General features: G+C 36.6%; 2 long non-coding RNA genes and 1 pseudogene across 3 annotated transcripts; 1 reads left to right on the plus strand and 2 right to left on the minus strand.

Moving 5' to 3' along the window:
- Positions 1-3,128: 3,128 nt before the first annotated feature.
- On the minus strand, positions 3,129-12,362 carry LOC129423092 (E3 ubiquitin-protein ligase TRIM39-like; annotated as a pseudogene).
- LOC141366166 (uncharacterized) lies at positions 10,995-11,617 on the plus strand. The gene is made up of 2 exons (XR_012371270.1): positions 10,995-11,131; positions 11,316-11,617. It is a non-coding gene; the product is annotated as an uncharacterized lncRNA (long non-coding RNA).
- A 4,848-nt stretch (positions 12,363-17,210) lies between the features above and the next one.
- On the minus strand, positions 17,211-19,140 carry LOC141366167 (uncharacterized). 2 transcript variants are annotated; one of them, XR_012371272.1, is made up of 4 exons: positions 18,755-19,140; positions 18,328-18,451; positions 18,161-18,210; positions 17,211-18,035 (listed from the first exon to the last, which is right to left on the minus strand). It is a non-coding gene; the product is annotated as an uncharacterized lncRNA (long non-coding RNA). The 2 variants fall into 2 exon arrangements; XR_012371271.1 differs by having other exon boundaries at positions 18,328-18,461; positions 18,755-19,135.
- Positions 19,141-20,353: the final 1,213 nt, after the last annotated feature.

Raw genomic sequence — 20,353 nt, forward strand, 5'->3', positions numbered from 1 at the left:
GTCATGATCAAACTATTACTTGTTTTTTTTATTCATATTTAGTGCCTTTTGTGTTGTTATTGTTTTGGTGCAAGGTAAAAGTTAATAAAACTATACTTGTATAACGTTACTATTGCTTTCTCATTTATTCTTAACGCGATACGAGCACTCGATTATTATTATTAGGGGCCAAGCACCGAAGGTGCTAAGGCACCTATTGGAATTGTCAGTATTATTATTCTTCATCTTCTTCCCCAATGGGAGTCTATGGCAGCCCTATGAACCGTACAGAGGAAAATGAAGAAATTTGGCACAGTTGTAGTGGTGGTCATAAATAGTCATGTGACCAAAAATGGGGTCTCTAGCACTAACTCTATAGCGCCACCAACAGCTCAAAAATTCAATGTTCAAATGGTTATAACTGCTGATCCGCTTGATCTATGAAAATTCTACTTAGTACACGTGATTGCTCTCCTCATGCGTATTGTTTTTAATGCCTTACAGTAAAACTCCACACATTACAGTAGCGGCCATTTTGAAATATACAGTATTTCGATTATTCGCTACTCCTCCTTCAAATTTGGTTCAATTGTTATGAAATTTGGCACAGGTGAACTTTGGAGTGAGCCGCACAGAAATGACCGAACAGAATTTGATATTTATCTTTGTTCAAAAGTAATAAATGCGCAAACTTAACAAGGATGACGCAAAAATGGTTCTGAAGCTGTAGCTCGGTCATTCTTTGATCAATTGAAATTAAATTTGGTACACTTCACGTGGACCATGAACTTGGGGTTCATGCCAAATTTGGTGACAGCGCCACCTATGGGTCATGAGATATGAAAATATGCTATTTTTGCTCATAACTTCTGAACTGTTTGTCAGAAAATTATGATCTTGATGTCTATGGATTGCTTACCTCATGCCGCATCTGTCGATGTGTATTATGCCGGGTTTGACCGAACCGTCTGTCCGCCATTTTGAAATTTTACATTAATTGTTATATTTTTTGAACTATTTGAGATATCTGCGCAAAAATTGGTAAGGAGGTTCAACATGATGTCCTGAAGTTACCTGGGAAGTCAGAGTACAGCGCCACCTAGGGGTTATAAACTATAACAGTTCTTATGGAACTGCTTATAACTTCTGAACACTTTGTCTGATATTAATTTCTTTGTGAAAGTGTATTCACTGGTTTATGCTGATCGCAACAATACCTTGTTTGTCATTTTCCATCATTCTGTTCATGTGTTATTGTAAGGCATATGGTAAATGATTTTTTTGCTACTCCTTTTACAAATTTTTTTTATTTTATGCCAGGTTCTGCTCGTATAATGTTTGGAGCAATACGCACAGACGTGACTGAACAGATTTTTCTGCTGCGTGTCAAATTTTTGAGAAATACCTCTGTAAAGCGGACCATGCCTGTCATGCTGTCCCTTTGTCATATTAAAAAGAATCTGACAAAATTTGCCCGTGTTGTTCATTATTGTACAAAATGTTCTTCACGAATTTAGTGCCATTTAAGTTATCTGATTGCCCTACACTTTCTATTTCTGTTTATTTTTGCTTTGTTGTGTTGTGTGCACTTTCAGTGATTGGCATGTCAATGTTTGCAGCTTTGAAGCCTCTTTTCCACAGCCTTTCAACCCATGATTGGTGCATGTTGCAAGTGCAATGCATTGGGAACCTGAGGTCATGGGTTCGAATCCCATGTGCAGTGGTATTTTGTTTTGTGAATCTCATACTATACATTGTATTTCAGTTATTTGTGCTCTCTGTTGTCATTTCTACACTTTTGGTAATTGCTGGATATGAATGTTTATAGCTGTAAAGCTGTATTATATAGCTTGGACACACCAACTCTGTAGCTTAATCGTTTACTCAGTGGCGCATGCGGTAAGTGCTGCTTTGGGAACCTGAGTTGATAGGGTTTGAATCCCATGTGCAGTGGTTTTTTGTCTTAACTTTTTTTCTCACTTAAGTTTTGTGATTTTCATACTATACATTGTATTTCAGTTATTTGTGCTCTCTGTTGTCATTTCTGCACTTTTGGTTTATAGCTCTAAAGCTCGTTTCTATAGCTTGGACACACCAACTCAGTGGTTTAATCGTTTACTCAGTGGTGCATACGGTTAGCTCCATGCTGTGGGAACCTGAGTTCATGTGTTCGAATCCCAGCTCTTACTTTCACTTATTGAGATTTCCTTTTGTGTTCCCTTTAACACGTTCTTCTCGACCTGTCTGGTTTTCCACACGTGTTATATTTTTTGCCATCTTTACTGTTGTTGCTCCGCACTGCAGTGGTTCTGCTCTGCATTTGCTTTGCCTCGGTTTCGGGCTCTGTATTGCGCGCTTTCTGCGTTTTGCGCATTTGCTGCGTCGTGTGGTTTTTGCTGTGCTTTGGATGCTCATTGCGCTGAGGGTGCTTGGCCCCGCAATTGCTGCTTGCAGCTATATTTAAACTTTGTTCTTGTTAGTACTATATCAAACGTTTTTTTATAAGTGTCAGAGAGATGTTTTTGCATGCTGCTTATAAATATATCAGTGGCGATATCTCATAACATGTTTTAATAGTCACGTCACGATAAAGTAAATGATCAATGTCCACATTTAAAAGCTCCGGTGCTTACCTGCAGTTCCACGGTGTTTTCGCGTTCTGATAAGAAATATAGCTCCAGAAAAAAACAAGTGTTTATATTCCTCTTTCCAAGTGTTAATCGTCCACACGATGTGACAAGACATTACTCCCATTAACTTTAATGTAACATCCAAGAGCGCTGATCTTTGACGGAATAATAACTTCCGATTGGGGATTCACAGACTGATTTATGAGCTAGTAAACTAATGAGACAAACGGAGAGTGTTTAAAAACAGGGCGTCTGTGTTTTTCCATTCAGAGATGAGCCTGTTTAGAACCTCCATTCACTTGGTGGCGGAATGATACGAAAGGTGAAGCGGTTACTGTGCCGTTATCAGTACAATATCGTATGGCTCTTAGCCAATCAGATTCGAGAACCAGAAAGAACTGTTGTATAAAGATAAATAATGTGAAATAATAATACAATATATAAACTACATATAAGCTCAGAAACACAAACACTATATTAGTATTGAAAAGTAAAAGATAAGAGCATGAATACTGAACACAAGAGGAATGAAGTTTACTGATAAAGTGAAATATTAAAATCAGTAACTGGAGTGATTGTACTTCATAAGTGTGACAGTGACGACCTCGTGTGGTGAACCTGAGAACTGACAAACCTGTATGTGACCCACATGACTGAACTGGTATCAGTTTCTTTCAGAGATAAACTTAAATGTTCCCTTTAAATGCTTTACACTCCTGTTTGAAATTAACTTATAGTTAACGTGATTAAATTTCACAAAGTCTGTCAAAATTTTTTTTTTATATAAATATAAGCATTATATGTTGTAAAAAGTTTACTTTTTGTGTGGTGGGGATTAGATGTCTTTAATTTTAAGATTTAACCCCTTTATTAAGATCTTATTAATTGTGGGGTGAAAAGTTGATCTGCATCTGCAAATGAATATAACTTTTATATATATATTTATATTATATTACGTTTAAATAGATGCTAAAACGTACAATGTAGACGTAAAGTTACCACATTTAAACGCAGCATTATTACGTTTTCACAGCTAAAAAACTTAAAACTTTTACGTATCTTTCATTCCATAAAGATTGCTGTATAATTTCCTTTTAACCATTTTAGCGATATGTTACCACCTTAACCCTACCCCAAACCTTACCCTAAACCCAAACCTTACCCTAAACCCAAACTCTTTTATACAAAATGTTTAAATACGCATGTATTCTTTTTATATTATGCAACGTAACCGACAGATATGTTTAGGAACATATTAGTAACAATATAGCATTCAAAAGATATTTTAAGGTGCTACAGTCATACGCAAAACAGTTTATTAAAATCATTTAACGTTACTGTTTAAAAAAATCATAAGAGACAGACAATTAAGTGTAATCACAACAACTTATTTATTGCGAATATTAAAATCAGTACCAAAAGTAGTTAAAATGACGATGTGCTGCAGCCAAGGTCCTCTCTGAAGTATATGAAGTAAAGTACAGAGAAGTATTAAAGTTATTAATCCAAGAGTTTGATCAGCGTTGATCCAGCTTCCCTCTGTCACGGCGCGCTTTTTTTTTATTTCAAACGTACACCAACGGAAATGGAAATGACGCAAATATGTCACGTGGTACTCAAAGAGCCAATGAGCTTTTGATATCACTGCCGTAAAGCAATGTGTCGTAAAGCTTCTTGTGGCGGGATATTTGAATTCACATTAACGAACGCGCGATCTGACGTTACGGTTGCTGATGAGAACGGGTATAAAGATCACTGGATAAAGGGCTGAATTTGGATCTGTTCCTCGCAATCGTATGAAATTTAAAGATGTCGATTACAGCAAATGAATAAAAGTAAAATCTTTTGTGAATGTATGTTGTATTTTGTTGTAATTATTGCTTAGTAGTAAGACAGCAGTAGATATCGCGTTTTTGTGTGTCATGGCAAACAAACTAAATATAAATACAGAAATGCTATTCATTTTAAAGTTTTAAAATGTTAAATATTGTAAAATTCTCTGAATACCATAATCATTTCATTAGGTAAATGGGTAAACTGTCTTAAATAAATAAGTCAGAAAATATGACTGAAAACATGTCATTGTTATGAGTAAGAAACGCCAATGCCCGCGATTTTAATATTTATGAATAGGAATAACTTACGTACAAATTTGTACGTTTGTGAAGCTGTAAATACGTATATTATTTACGTATTAGTCCTGTCAAAACATCGTTATTGTACGTTTCAGTGTGGATAAACTGGATAAACTCTTTCAGTAAATGTGTGTGTGAAAGTGTGTATGTGTGTGTTAGTGAGAGGATCAGAGAATGACAGTTTTCCTCTCTCATAATCCAACTCAACTCTGATTCTCTCCAGTTTCACTTTCACTGAGAGATTAAGAGATGTTTTCTCTGGTGTAATGACTGCAGCGTAATTATCAGAGATATACCCCACACACCAGACTCCACTCCTGGAGAAAATGTTGTTCTTCCTCTCTGCAGATTCTGTCATCACACCCAGACACCAATCTGTGTTGTCTCCAACCTGAACATCCCAGCAGTGAATCCCTGAGTTAAAGCTCTCTGAACCCAAAACACATACATACGAATCAAATCTCTCTGGATTATCAGGAAGCAGTGCTGTATCTTTACTGAATCTCACACTGGTCAGATCATCAGACAGAAAGAGTTTACAGTGAGCAGTGTTTGGGTCCAAAGTCACTGAAACTGAGAGAGAGAGAGAGAGAGAGAGAGAGAGAGAGAGAGAGAGAGAGAGAGAGAAAAAGAGATTTTTTTTTGATTTTTCAAGCTTCTTTATATAACAATATTACTCATCATCAACAGATCTTACAAAAGTATTTTAAAAAACATTAAACAAAAAGTGCAAAATTAAGTTCATTGTCAATAACTAAGCACAAAGCTCCTCTGTGACACCATATTCCTTCAAAAACATTTAAAGAGTTCATGATTTTATAAAAACGAAACTCAATCATAAGTCTTGATTTGATCATGGCTGAAAACACCCTTTCCACATTATACTCACTTTTTTGCTCAATTTTATCCCTTCTGCTATATAAATGGCCATTTTGGCTTTGCCCAGAATAAAATTTAACAAGTTACACTCGTACTTTCTTCTTTGGACATATTTACAACCCAAGATAAAAGTTTGCACAGAAAACTTCTCATTAAAACAATTAAAAAGATCTTGCAAACAATCAAACAAAGGCTTAAGCCTTGAACAATACAAAAAGGTGTGAAAAACAGTCTCCCTCTGAAAACAAAAAGGACATTCTTTGCCAACATCTGGATTTAAAACAGAAATAAAAGCATTAACAGCAACAATGCCATGTAAAATTCGCCATTGTAAATCTCCATCTCTTTTAGCTAACGGTGGCTTATACAGTGCTCTCCACTCTGGTTTGACATCATTACTCATTTTAAAAATAGTACGCCATGGTGTATCAATTCTTTCATGGAGTCCCTTTTTATTAAAAGATTTTACACAAGCATTGTACATATTTTTACCATTATTTTCATACATATCCATGTCTATCAACTTTTCAGAATCCAAAAACAATCCTGTATATTCACCTAAATTGGGTGAAAGAAGCAGGTTTGGAAATGTATCTTTCTTGTTGGGGACCAATTTCCCTTCACAATAATCCTGAAGCATTTTCACTTCTTCTGTTGTAAAAACAGATAGTAATTTTTGTAACACTTGTGCAACAATTCGAGTGGACTTCACTCCTAAAACATTAGCTACATCTTCAACTTTTCCCAGACTTGGGCCAGCCACTTTAATTAAACGTTTTACTGTTGTTATCTTGGATTTAATGAATACTGCCGTCATTGACCCACATGCACCAAGAATGTCCAAACGTGACCCATAAATCAGGGGTTCCTTCAGTAGCCAAAATATTGAGGATGTAAAATCAGTTCTTTTTACTTGAAAAAGGTCCCAAACTTTAAAAAGATTACTATAAAACTTCGGCAAACTGGATGTATTCATTCTTTTGGGATCTAACAAGAACAATGATTTATCTAAACATAGTCCTTCGGCAGTCCTTAAAATTGCACTGGCCACTGGCCTCCAACTTAAGTCCTCTGGGCCATTGAGAAATCGCTGTAGGAAATGTAATCGAAAATCTGCAGTCCTACTTTGCAAATGTACAAGTCCTTGTCCTCCTTCTTCCTTTGGCAAATACAATACATTATGTGGTATCCAATGCAATTTGTCCCAAAAAAAATCTACTAAAAGAGATTGGATTTTTCCTAATAACCATGCGGGTGGATCTATACAAGCTAGTCGGTGCCATAAAGAAGAAGCCACCAGATTATTAATAATCAAAGCTCGTCCTCTATATGAAATATTTTTTACAATCCATTTCCATTTCATAAGACGACCTTGTAGTTTCTCAATTGTTCCCTCCCAATTTTTTTGAACAATCGTGTCGTCTCCTAAAAACACTCCCAAATATTTTAAACCATCTTTTTTCCAACTTAACCCATTTGGTAGTATTGGTACCCCTCTTTCCCACTTCCCTACTAACACTGCTTCACTTTTATCCCAATTTATTCTTGCAGAAGAGATGGTTTCAAACTCCTTCAATGTTTTTAATAAAGTATTCACATCATTTTGCTTATTAAGTATTATGACAACATCATCAGCGTAAGCTGATAAACAAAAAGTACTTTTACCGGCTTGTAAAGATACCCCTTCTAAAACTCTTCTCAATTTATTTAAAAATGGTTCTATTGCCAACGTATAAAGTATTCCTGATAGAGAACAACCCTGTCTTACACCACGACATACTTTAAAAGGAGCACATATATTTTAACATAGCCTATAAAATCAGAACTAAAACCAAATGCTTGTAGAGTTTTCCACAAATAGTTATGTTCTACGCGATCAAACACTTTCTCCTGATCTAAGGAAATCAAACCCATATCTACTCCCAATATTCCAGAGACATCAAATAAATCTCTTATTAGATGGATGTTATCGAAAATTGATCTGCCAGGCACACAGTAAGACTGACCAGAATGGATTACCTCTTCCAAAACCCGTCCTAGTCTAGTAGCTAACACTTTTGAGAGCAATTTATAGTCGTAGCACAATAAAGATACGGGTCGCCATTGCTTTATATCTCTCACATCGCCTTTCTTTGGCAAAAGGGTAAGGACCGCTCTTCTGCAGCTCAGCGGCAGAAGTCCTTCGACTAGACTGTCGCTGAGAACTTCCAGCAGATCCTCCCCTAACACAGGCCAACAGGCTTTATAAAACTCAACCGGGATTCCATCGATCCCGGGAGCCTTGCCATTCTCCATACTTTGCAGAGCTTCATATAGTTCCCCCAGGCCGATGGCTCGCTTTAGTGCTGCATTAGAGTCTTCAGAGACCTTCGGCAGCTCCTCATAAAAACTCTGTTCAACAACCCGATCCTCTTTGTGTTCGCAACTATAAAGCTGTTCATAAAATTGATTCGCTCTTTCCCGAATCTGATAAAAGAGAACCAGTCTCAGAAAATAAAGAATGTATCAATCGTTTTTGACCATTCCTTTTCTCTAGACTAAAGAAGAACTTTGACGGCACATCCATCTGGTCTATATCTTTAAACCGTGATCGTATTAGCGCCCCTTGTGCCTTCATTCTTTGCATATCAGACAAAACAGATTTCTTTAAAAAAAGGGAATCAATATGCGCTTGATTTCCACTTAACTCCGCTACTTCTTGGAATTTTAAAATTTCATCTTCTAAAACTTTTATAGATTTAATTATATCTTTCGTGACATTGTGAGTATACTGTTGACATAGCTGTTTGATTTGTGTTTTTCCAAACTCCCACCATTTCTGTAAAGACTGATAATTAGCTTTTTCATTCCTAAAATTCTCCCCAAAAAATTTAAAAGTTTCAATAAAATGTGCATCACTTAATAAATTCGTATTAAAATGCCAACAAGCACTTTTTGGTTTGACAAAGTTTAAAGTTACCGTACATATAACTAAACTATGATCTGAAAACCCAACTGGAATTATAAAACAGGTCTTAAAAATACTAAGATGGTGTTTAAAACAATAGAATCTGTCCAGTCTAGGTAATGACAGCATGTTGTCACGGGCATGTGCCCATGTGTATTGCTTTAGATTCCCATTTAAACTCCTCCATACGTCACATAAGTCATTTGTTTCAATCATCTGAATTAGTCGTTTGCGAGAGAGTAAATGTGGTTCTACATGATTTCTATCTATGTTAGTTTCAACACAGTTAAAATCTCCACCTAGGAATAAATATTCTTCACCATTACATTTTTCTAAAGTTTCAGAAAGAGTATGTAAAAAAAACATTCTTTCTACTGGTAAGGTTGGAGCATATACACACATAAAAACAAAGGTATGGCTCTCAACCTGAACTCGAATCTTTAACAACCTTCCTTTCACAACCTCTTCCACCTCAGTAGAATGGGGAGTAAAATTTTTAGAAAATAAAATGGCAACGCCTCCACTAAGTGAGGATTTATGACTTAAAAAAAAAGACCTTTAAATTCTTTTGTCCAATCAGCAGCATTTGTTATATCACTGTGTGTTTCTTGTAACAGTAAAACATCAAGTTGTTTTTGACTCATAGTTTCGTATATCTCTGTACGTTTTATAGAATCCCTTGCTCCATTTACATTTAGGGATGCAATACGAATATCACCCATAACAAAAATAAAAGAATAAAAAAATAAACTTAAGCCATAAAAAAAACAGCCAATATGGGGTAAATAATTAAGCCAGTTCAATGTCATCAATTTATTCTGTCGGTTTGAGTTTTGTCACACATTTTTTCAACCTATAAACTTCTTTGTTTGTAAAATACCCCTCACTCATAAAAGTTCTAGTATTTTCCACAAAGCGTTTAATGTCTGGAAAATAATCAGCAACCTGTACCCCCCTCAGATTTTTTGTCAGTTTTAAAAACTTCTTGATTTCATCAGTACCATACTCGTGACATATCCACTCATTCTGAGAACAACTAGAAGCACTAGAATCAGAGAAATCACTATCATTGCCATCATCATCAGCATCAACCTCCTTTACATGTTCTGTTGTTTTAGCTTGCTTTGATTCTGAAGCCTTATCGTTATTTTTCCTCTTTAAAGGTGCTTTGAATTCAGCCTGATCTAAATCCCTCATTAAATCATCACTTAAGCTGACACTCCCCGAGGGGACTATTGTGTCAGATGCCGTGACATGTGTAATATCCATGCTCTCAACAGATTTATTCACCTTGGGCTCATCTAAGACAATCAAACGGGTAACTAAACCAGTCTCCCCATTATTCACCTTTTCTGCCTGTGACAGAGGCATTATATCAGTTAAGCCACTAATGTTACTAGATGTCCCAGGTTCAGCTTGGGTTGGTTCATGAACATTCTCTGTTTCTTCGTTCACAACTTTCACACTATTTTCTTCTGGAACATCTTGTTTGTTTGTACCGTTACTATCTGGGCAAGCACGTACTAAATGTCCAATTCTACCACAGCCAAAGCATTTCATCATATCAGTAGATACAAAGACTGTATAATCAAAGTCATCCACTCTAAACTTCAAAGTCAGGTTAAGTTCCTCTCTGTTATCTTTGAGGATCATGTAAGTAAATCTACGAAAAGATACTACATGCTTTAACAAATCCGATTTACTTCCGAAGGCGATCTTTTTCACCGGAGTGACTATCCTTCCAAAACGTGACAGTTCCTTTGTTAACATTTCGTCTTTAATAAACGGCGGAACGTTAGACAAAGTGACTTTCCTAGCGGGAGTAGAAAGAGGAAGCACTGGGATAAATAAACCACTGATTACAACTCCTTTCGCCACAACTTCATTTGCTTTCTCAACTGAATTTAAAAACAAGACCATAGCGTTATTCATTCTTGATGCCGCTAAAATACATTCATGTCCAACAAAATCTCCGACGGCGAGAATGCATTCCTCTACATTCACCGCGGACACCACCTTCACGCCGTGTCTTCGTGTAAGAGAGTTCAAACTAGTGTTTGTGTTTTGGGCTGCCATGCTTCCCAGTACTACACTGGTTGCTGACGCCGGGAAACCCCAAGGGAAAACCTTATTTCACTTTACTACGCCACAGATACCAAAAAACCCAAAAAGAAATAATACAAAAGACAAAAGATTTAAAGAGAGAAAGCAATAGTTTTTGCCACAGCGGGCATAAAAAACCACTTACACTCACCACACGCTCCTCACAACCGCTCGCTCAATCAGACGCATGCGCACACACACACACACAGAGAGAAAGAGAGAGAGAGAGAGAGAGAGAGACTGACTCATGAGATAAATGTTGATGATGAGAGTAAATCTGAAGTCATTGTTGTATTTTGTACTTACTGTATTCAACTTTCTCCTTCATCTTGTGTATGACAGTAAACTTCAGGTTGCTGAGATGTTTTGCTACATTGATCATCATTCCTGAGATGTCCTCTGGATCTGACGTTCTACACTGAACTCTGGAAGAACATTCAGGAGTCTGAGATTCTGCTGTGAGTTTAGATTCACAATCACTGAGAGAAACAGCAAACACAATACAAACCTCTCCATTGTGCTCTTAAAGTCCTGTTAAAAACACACACATGCAGATTATTCATTACATTTCACTTGAATGTTTGAAAATGACAATCATAGATTTGTAGAATGAAGATTGAAGTTCTTTCTTCTCACCTGTAGGAATGAAACATCTTCAGCTGTCATCTGCTTCTCTATGACTCTGATTGTGTGTGAAAGAGATGAAATCTCACTGCTCATCTTCTCAATCTTCTCCTTCATCATCTGACTCTTCTGCTCCTCTTCCTCTCTCAGTGCTGTTATTCTGACTGATTCTTCATCATGTAGAAGTTGGTGAAGTTTCTCAAACTCTCCATGAATCTCTGCTGCTGTGCGTCTACCCTGAATCTGATACAAAACACATTTCACACAGAAACATATAATGACTGAATCAGATCTGGATCAATAAATACATTTACAAAATACTTGTACAACCTTGATTTACATTATGTTTCATTCAAACCTTTATATGTTCTGCAGTTTGATCCAAATTCTGTTTATGCTTCTCAAATATTTCCAGTTTCTCCTGTAAAGGTTTTAATTTAGTTTTGAGTTTCTCCTGAAAGAAATCAACATTATTGTTATTTATTTGTCATTGTGAAGATGTCTATCAGTTCTTGATGTTATTAATGTGATGAAATGTTTTGAATATTATTGATCAGACCTTTTTATCAATGACAGCTTCATTGACAGGACAGAATTTGTGGTTGTTGTGAGTTCTGGAGTCTCGACACACCAAACACACCGGCTGTTGATCATCCAGACAGAAGAGTTTGAGTTTCTCATTGTGAAGATGACAAACTGATGAAGATCTCTGACTTCTCTCCTGTAAGAAAGTCTCACACAGGTTCTTCAAAACCAAACTTATTGGAGGATTATCCTTTGAAGATCTTCTTCTGCAAACTGGACAATCTTTAGATCCTTTACTTTCCCAGAATCTCTGAATACAGTCTTTACAGATACTGTGACTACAAGACAACACAACAGGATTTATAAAAATATCACAGCACACAGGACAAGAGAAATCCTCCTCAGAAAAAGATTTAGATGCCATTTTCTGAGCTTCACGTTAAAATCCTTCTTCAAGGTTTCACTTTCAGTTTAATAAAATAATAATCCAGTTTAAACTCTCAGCGTTCTGTTTAAAATAAAACTATCTTCAAATCCACAGAAAGGACTCCAAAAAACTCTTAATCAGAAAGATAATTCATCTTCACTAAATCATTAAGTTTCCTTTTGAGGAACTCGAGCTGCGTTGCCATAGCAATGCTTTGCTATGGCGACGCAGTGTCTTGTTCCCTTCTCAGGGAACCAGGGTTACCTATGTAACCCGAGACGTTTTCTTAGTTAACCGAGTAAGCAGGTAAACCTGAATCTCAGTTTTACACCAAAGCTCATATTTTACACCAAAGTCTGAAACATAACCTGAATATATCTTAGTGAGATTCACCAAGCGTGCGGCACAAGCCCTGAAAAGTGAGGCCAAAACGTCTCGATCGCCCCCCTCGTTTAAAGACACAGAAATGGAAACAGGCAACTTTTCATAGTACTCCTATTAGTAAAACTGCGTCCAATAGAGGGAAACATAGTCGGCGATCCACTTTGTTTTCCTTAAAAGCTGGGTTTTATGGCTCGACAGCTTATAAAAACTTATTTCTGGTTTCTTTGGCTTGTTAGCTGTACATGTTGTCACACAGCAGCTTTTAGGCATTATTCAGTTTTTTGTTATAAGCCAGAAATGACAAGGAGGCGGCTTCTCGCAATACAAAGTCAATGGAGACGGTTGGATTCCTTTCCCCCCCGGTGGGCGTGGTTTTCAGGTTATGACGCGCTGCGCTCTGTGTCTATGCGCATTCTGCGAGAGCGAGGGCGGGGTCTTGATTTCGCGGCTTTACTTCCTGCTCACTACTGCGCAGGACTGGTCCCGAAATCGCTACTGCGCAGACTCAAGACCCAAGATGTCAGCGTCATATCGGGACACTGGCGGCTTCACTTTTCACCAAATGGAAGAGAGCGAACGGGCGTCATCCATCTTTTTTACAGTCTATGAGATTCACTCATGGTCATTTGTGATGCTCCAGACAAACACTATAGGATTGTGTGTGAGTGTCTGTAAACATCACAGAACTATCTAATAATTCTGCACACACTGTATTTTATTGCAGTGTAATCACTGTCATTTTGCAAACAGCTATTGGTCTATCACTTGTGTTTTTGACTGCTTTTTATTAAGAGGATATCTAACAACAGTGTTTTAAGTTCTGCTTACAGAACGTCAACTCGGTTCTCAGTCGTCTCTTATTTTGACAGACCCACACTGACGCTGCATGCTTCATGAAATGCCCTAAAAGTTGTGATTGGGCTAGCCAAATGTCAAATAAAAAAGAACCAATGGGCTGCTGATTGTGTCTCCTGGGCAGGTCTGTCCGGAAAAAAAAAACATCTTATGCTAACTTTTTTGGAAAATGCAGTAGGCTATATTGCCACCGCGCCTTTTAGCACCATTAATGAATTACATTGAAACAAAGAAAGAAAGCAACAGGCTGTGTTGCGCTATGTACGAGTGTTATGGGCTTGTCAGACAAAAATAGTGTGAGATGTATGACGTCTGTATGATACTTGCTCTCTGTTTCTTGTGTCAGATCATCGCTCTCTGTTTCTTAGATAGACTGTCCATCTGACACAAGAAACAGGGGGGTATAGCTTGTTAAGAGATGATTGGGCCAGCCAGTGTTAGTCAGACATGGGGACTTGTGACTTGGTGACTTGGACTCGAGTTGACTCAAGTCGCTATTTTTATGACTTGTGACTTGACTTGACAAAATATAAAATACTTGAGACTTGACTCGGACTTGGAAGTTAAAGACTCGGGACTTGACTTGACTTGAGACACAATGACTTGATTGACTTGAGTGTTAATCACATCATGTTTTCAGTTTGAATATAAAATATATAAACTATTTAAAAAAATAAAGTTGACCCAAATGGTAAATGAACTGCATTTATATAGCGTTTTTAACAGACCTATGGCCATCCAACACGCTTTACAATTAGCCTCACATTCACCTATTCACTCGCACATTCATACACTGACGGTGGTGTCAGCCATGCAAGGCGCCAGCCAGCTCGTCGGGAGCAGCTGGGGTTAGGTGTCTTGCTCAAGGACACCTTTGCCACTTCGTCTGGTGGAGCCGGGGATTGAACCACCAACCTTCCGGTTTGTAGACAACCTACATGAACCACTAAGCCACTGCCGGCCCACCCAGCTGGAGCGCAGGCTGAGAATGCCGTTGTCATGACTGAATTATGACACTATCATCCGTCATGCCCTCTCATACCTTACGCACACCACGCCCACTTAGATCAGATGTCCACATGTCAGCCGGAGGGGTACCGAGGGTCATCGCTTTCGGTTTCAACAAGATGGCAAAAGACGAACAGTGCGTTGCAAGACATGCAACATTAAAATCACAGGCAGCCAGACAACAACCTCCAATTTTGTCTCTCATTTGAAGAGCCATTCTGCCCAGTAAGTGCTTGTCAATTTGTTAATATCTGGTTAGTTGGTAGTTAGCTAATGTAATAATAGCTAAAGTAGCCATCAACCCTCATCATAACGTGTTAAGGACAAATGTGGGCAAAATAATTTTGACTTATTTTTAAAAAATACTTTCCTTGATCTGAGCAGTACGAGACTTGGCTACTTTTTCTAAGTTTGCCACCTGAACACACACACACACACACACACACACACACACACACACACACACACGCACACACACACACACACACATTCTGGTTTCCATGTTTTGTGGGGACATTCCATAGACGTAATGCATTTTATACCATACAAACTGTATATTCTATTCCCCTAACCTAGCCCATTTCCTAACCCCAACCATCACAGAAACCCTTCTCCCACTTCACATTTTCAAGAAACATCATTTTGTTTGATTTATAAGCTTGTTTCCTCATGGGGACATCAAAATGTCCCCACAAGGTCACAAAAATACTGGTATTCCTATCTTTGTGGGGACAACGTGATAATTACCAGGTACACACACACACACACACACACACACAGACACACACACAGAGAAAAATGACTTGAATTTACAATGTTAGGGGCGGTTCACACGTCTTTTGCACGCTCAAGTTCGTTATTTCAAATGTAAGCGCGCAAACGGAAGAGACGTGCACGCAGTGCGACGCGCTCGTTTTTTCTGGGCGCGCGCGCATGTGTGTGTGTGTGTGTGTGTGTGCTTGTGAGAGAGAGAGAGAGAGAGAGAGAGAGAGAGAGAGAGAGAGAGAGAGAGAGAGGAGAAATGTAACAAAGTTTAATGTTGTACGTAAACTGTGTTTGAGAGAGAGAGAGGGAGGTGTTCAGAGAGGAGTCTGTTGGATGTTAAGCTGTTATTTGTTTTATGAACTCAGTGTTGAAAATTTCAAACATTTCAAACACGGTTGGCAAAAGTGAAAAATAAATAATTTATGAAGTTTTAATTTTGTTTGATTCCATGATGTATTTTACTGAACATGAGTATTTACAATGCAAATCCCAATTATTGTAATTTACTGATACTAACTTACTGTATATCTTGTCTTTTTACTTTATTAAGATCAGATTCTGCATGTAAAATTACAATAAAAAGGTGACTTCACTTGGACTTGACTTGACCTACTACAGGACTTGACTTGACTTGACATAGCCTGTGACTTGACTTGCCCAAGAAAAAAATACTTGGCACTTACTTGAGACTTGCACATGTGTGACTTGGTCCATCTCTGCAGTGTCAGTATGGAAAATCAACCAATGGGCCACTGTCCCTGCTTTATGGGCCAGTCGTTGGCTAATTAAAAAAAAAAATTATATTATATTCGCCCACCGGTCCACTTTAAAGATGGGGTCCATTGACCATACCAAAAAATACTATGGTAAGTCAATGGGCCCCATCTTTAAAGTGGACTACTCCTTTAATAACTACCATTAATTTTGTATAAATAAGGCATTTATAAGTTATACATTATTGTTTATGATGGCTGGCTGGAGAAAAAAAAGCACCTTATATTCAAGTGTGCAGAATTATTAGGCACATTTTCTTTTACATTTAAAATGGGCCAAAACATTTTTAACACACACACTGCAAATTCATAATTTGATGTCCATAAGAAAGATCCCATGCGTGGAAATTGCAAAATTGAGGTGTGACCATTATACAAGAAATCCTGATTCGGGCAGCAAGGGCATTCAATTTGATGAAAGGAAAAGAGATATACAAAATGAATGTTGGTTATTAAACTTACTGTGGTTTGGTAAAAGGTGTTCAGAAAAAAAGTTATACAAATATTTTCCACACACTGTAATGGGACTCGTGGCTCAACCACGAGACTGCGACTTCATTGTAACATTTATCAGGTCTCAGTGTTGTCATAATGTGTTCAAAATGGTTAATTTAAACATTGTGCACTCACTGGCATTTATAACGATTTTTACAACAAATGCTGCAAAAAATGGTTACACTACTGTGTGAAACGCGTCTTTTTGTGCTGATGTGTTTTGAATAACACATTGGATAAAGGGACACAACACATCATGAGCATTACTGTTCTGCCTAATATTTATGTGATTTATTACACTAAAGAGTACATGAGTACATCACACTGTACTAATACAGTGCCATAGTATCTTCATTCAAAATAAGGACACTAAGTAATTTCTTATACAGTATATGATATGGGTTGAGGGTGGTGGTGGGGGAGGGGAGCCACATATATATTTTTTCAAGAGGCCCAGAATTCTCTAGCTACGCCCCTGATCACCCTAAATCTGTGTAATGCTGATTCGTGCCACTAGGTGTCAGCACAAACTTAAGAAAGGATCTTTACTGTGTTTCTTCATTGTTACTCATTAATATGAGTGAAGTTTCTGAGTTTTGCTCAAGGTGGCGACATTTAGTTACATTTAATAGTCAGATAGATAAAAGCTCTTATTTTGTAACTCAAATGAAACAAACCGAAGAATTTACATTTATGCATTTGGCAGACACTTTATTCCAGAGTGACTTACAGTGTATTTACAGTAAACTATATTTTTACCCATTATGTGTGGTCTCTAAAACAAACCCACAACCTTTGCAATATTGCAATACTCAACTGAGCAACAGGAACAAACATAAGACAGACATAATGTTAGTAATGCATGACACAGATTTTCTCTTTTACAAAAATAAAACAAGTTTACATTTGCTGCAAACACAACCCGACCACTGAGCTGTACAGAAACACATATCTTATAAATGTACAAAAATAAAGTGCTTGGAAAAAGTTAAGTTAGTTTTTAGCATGTATACAGTATAAGCCTCTTTACTCACAGCAATTAAAATTAAGTTTAACATAATTTCACTGATTACATTGTTACCTCCATTATGTTAAATTTGTGTAAATTGTAACAGAAATAGCAAACACACACATGTAGTGTTCATCGATTTTGTTTCAGCAAAAACGTGTTTCATTCTTCATCATTCTTAATGCAAGAAACGGTGAAGACGATTACATTGTGATGGTGGTTTTCATAGTTTTAAAACTGTTACAGGTTTTAATCTCCTCTCATGTCTCATTTCGAAGAGCTTTAAATTAGAGAGAAATACTGAACATGCAGTTATTCCTTCAAAACATCAACACACCGCCAGTGTTTTCTCTTTATGCTTTAAATTCTTGTGAGGTTCAACAACAACATCAGTCAATGTTAATCCTCCATCATACTCCAGCATACATCAGCAGAAAGATGAGTCTGTCTATGAGGAGATCATAATGTACTGACTGATGAAGATCATCTAAAAACATCTATAGAGAAAACAGAGAATAATAATGAGAAACAAAACCCAACAGTTATATTTAGGATATATTTTGATTTGCTCATATCATCATAAAGTCAAAGTAAGTTCTGCTTCACGATATTAAAGACTCACCTCACAATCATCACACTGAAACTCTAAACATCTGTCTGCATTCAGTGGGACTGAAGTTAAAAAGATAAATATCACAAGAAGAAATAATAATTTAAATATTGCTTTAAAGATATAACATATATCCAGATTAAATGGGACCTTAAAGCCCATGATGATAAAACACTCACAGTAAATAATTGGCATCTTCATGCTTTCTCTTCGTACTTGACTTTTCAGCCATGAATAATCTAGTTCTGAGTCTTCATCTTGGTCGTACATCTTTTTTCCTCATTGATGCTTGATCTTGGACATCTGATGTTCACTGCAAGAGATATTGGATATCTTACACTGTTTTATTTAAGTTCTCCATGATCCTTAATGCTTTATTCTTAAAACACTATAAAGTACAAACAATGCTCCTATACAATAAAACTACTTGCTACTTGCATTTTAAATGTTGTATTAAAAGTTAACACAAACAGGATAAAGTGATAAAGATTTACACATTTACATTACTTCTCAGATTTACATTAGGCCTAAATCAATAACTTAACAATTTGGATCCATGTTTCTGTTAAAAGTGCTATTTTGATGAAACATTTTAAGTTTAGTCACCTTATAATCACTGTGCTGTGCGATGAATCGATGAGGTTTAGAAATATCCACATTAGCTGTCTGTGATCTCTGTGTTACGAATGCTGTGATATCACCACAATGATTGAGATATGAAGAGAGAGAGAGAGAGAGAGAGAGAGAGAGAGAGAGAGAGAGAGAGAGAGAGACTACACCCACTACTACGTCAATATATTTGAATGCGTTTCTTTAAATATGTTCTTCAGGCTAAACAGAATAAACAAACAGAAATTTCCTTATTGTGACGCAAGATAAACTATTAGAATAAATGTCAACATCAGTACTGATTAAAATAATACTTGCTTATGAATCTTTTAACATTTAAGTGCACTATATCATCTCTATATATCATCAACTTTACCATTTAATGAAATCAAAGCTAAAATCAAAGCTTTGTGGTAAAAAAATCAAAACTTATTTTAAAATGCCTTTAATAGTATTTTTTAGTGCTGTTTTGTTGTCAATAATAGTTTTCTTTAAAGTCACTCTTCAGATGAACCTTTAAACATGAACCCTGATCATTCAATTCTGTTCATCTCCAAAATAAAAAAGATGCAAAAATGCAGTGTTGTGTATAAAAGATCATTTAGTTACTCTAATTTAATATAAACTAAAATGTATTTACTCTTTGACTTAGACAAGCCTGTTGACAGTTTAGCAAAAGTTTAGAGTCCAGTTCAACCAGGAACTAAAGAGTTAATTAAATTCATTTCTATTCATTCACAACATTTGAATTGACGTCATATCTCACATTCATGCCCTGCTTCACATAACTGTACCCAATGTTGTCTTTGTTTCTGTTCAATGAAAACAGTTCACTAAAAGAATCACACACATTATAAAAGTTATGTGGTTATTTTAGTACTCACGGCACCATTAATAAACTTTAAAAAAGTCATCAAAGAACCTTATAAGGTCTGAAGAAGACTTAAATGTTAAAGACGAGTCAATGCAGGAAATTTTCCCTTAACTGTGTACAAGTTAAACCAGAATCACCACATGACACAACTAAACCAGCGTGTGATCTAAATCCTACAGGCTGTAACAAAGTATTACTATATGTTATAGTCAGCAGGATTTAGATCGCACGCTCGTTTATTTATTTTATGCATGACTACACACTAAAAATTGGTGCTAAATAAAACTAAAAGCTTGTTATCATAGAGAAACCATTTTTACACCTATATAACATCTATATAACACTTCTGTAGAAGCATGAGTTGTGTTAAAACATGACTATAGCATCACTTATAGTTCAATATAACACAATATGGTTCCACACACGTGATGTTTAGCACTAAAAATGATTATGAATCACTTTTACTGCTATTTAACACCATTATTAGAGTGAATTAAATCTAAACACGTATTCAAATGATGAAATTTGAGTCCTCTTTCTTTCTAGTGAATAATACAGTAGATTGTTTTTTAATGACATCACTTCCTGTATTTCTTAATCTTTACCAAACCCAAACACTCTCTCACCTTCACTTAACCCTTACAACCACAAATAAACAACATTCACATTAATGTCTACTGTGTTGATTTTGCTAGTGAAATATTTTATTGGAAGTAATAAAG

Source organism: Misgurnus anguillicaudatus, chromosome 9 (genome assembly GCF_027580225.2).
Source record: "Misgurnus anguillicaudatus chromosome 9, ASM2758022v2, whole genome shotgun sequence".
NCBI classification, from domain to species: domain Eukaryota; kingdom Metazoa; phylum Chordata; class Actinopteri; order Cypriniformes; family Cobitidae; genus Misgurnus; species Misgurnus anguillicaudatus.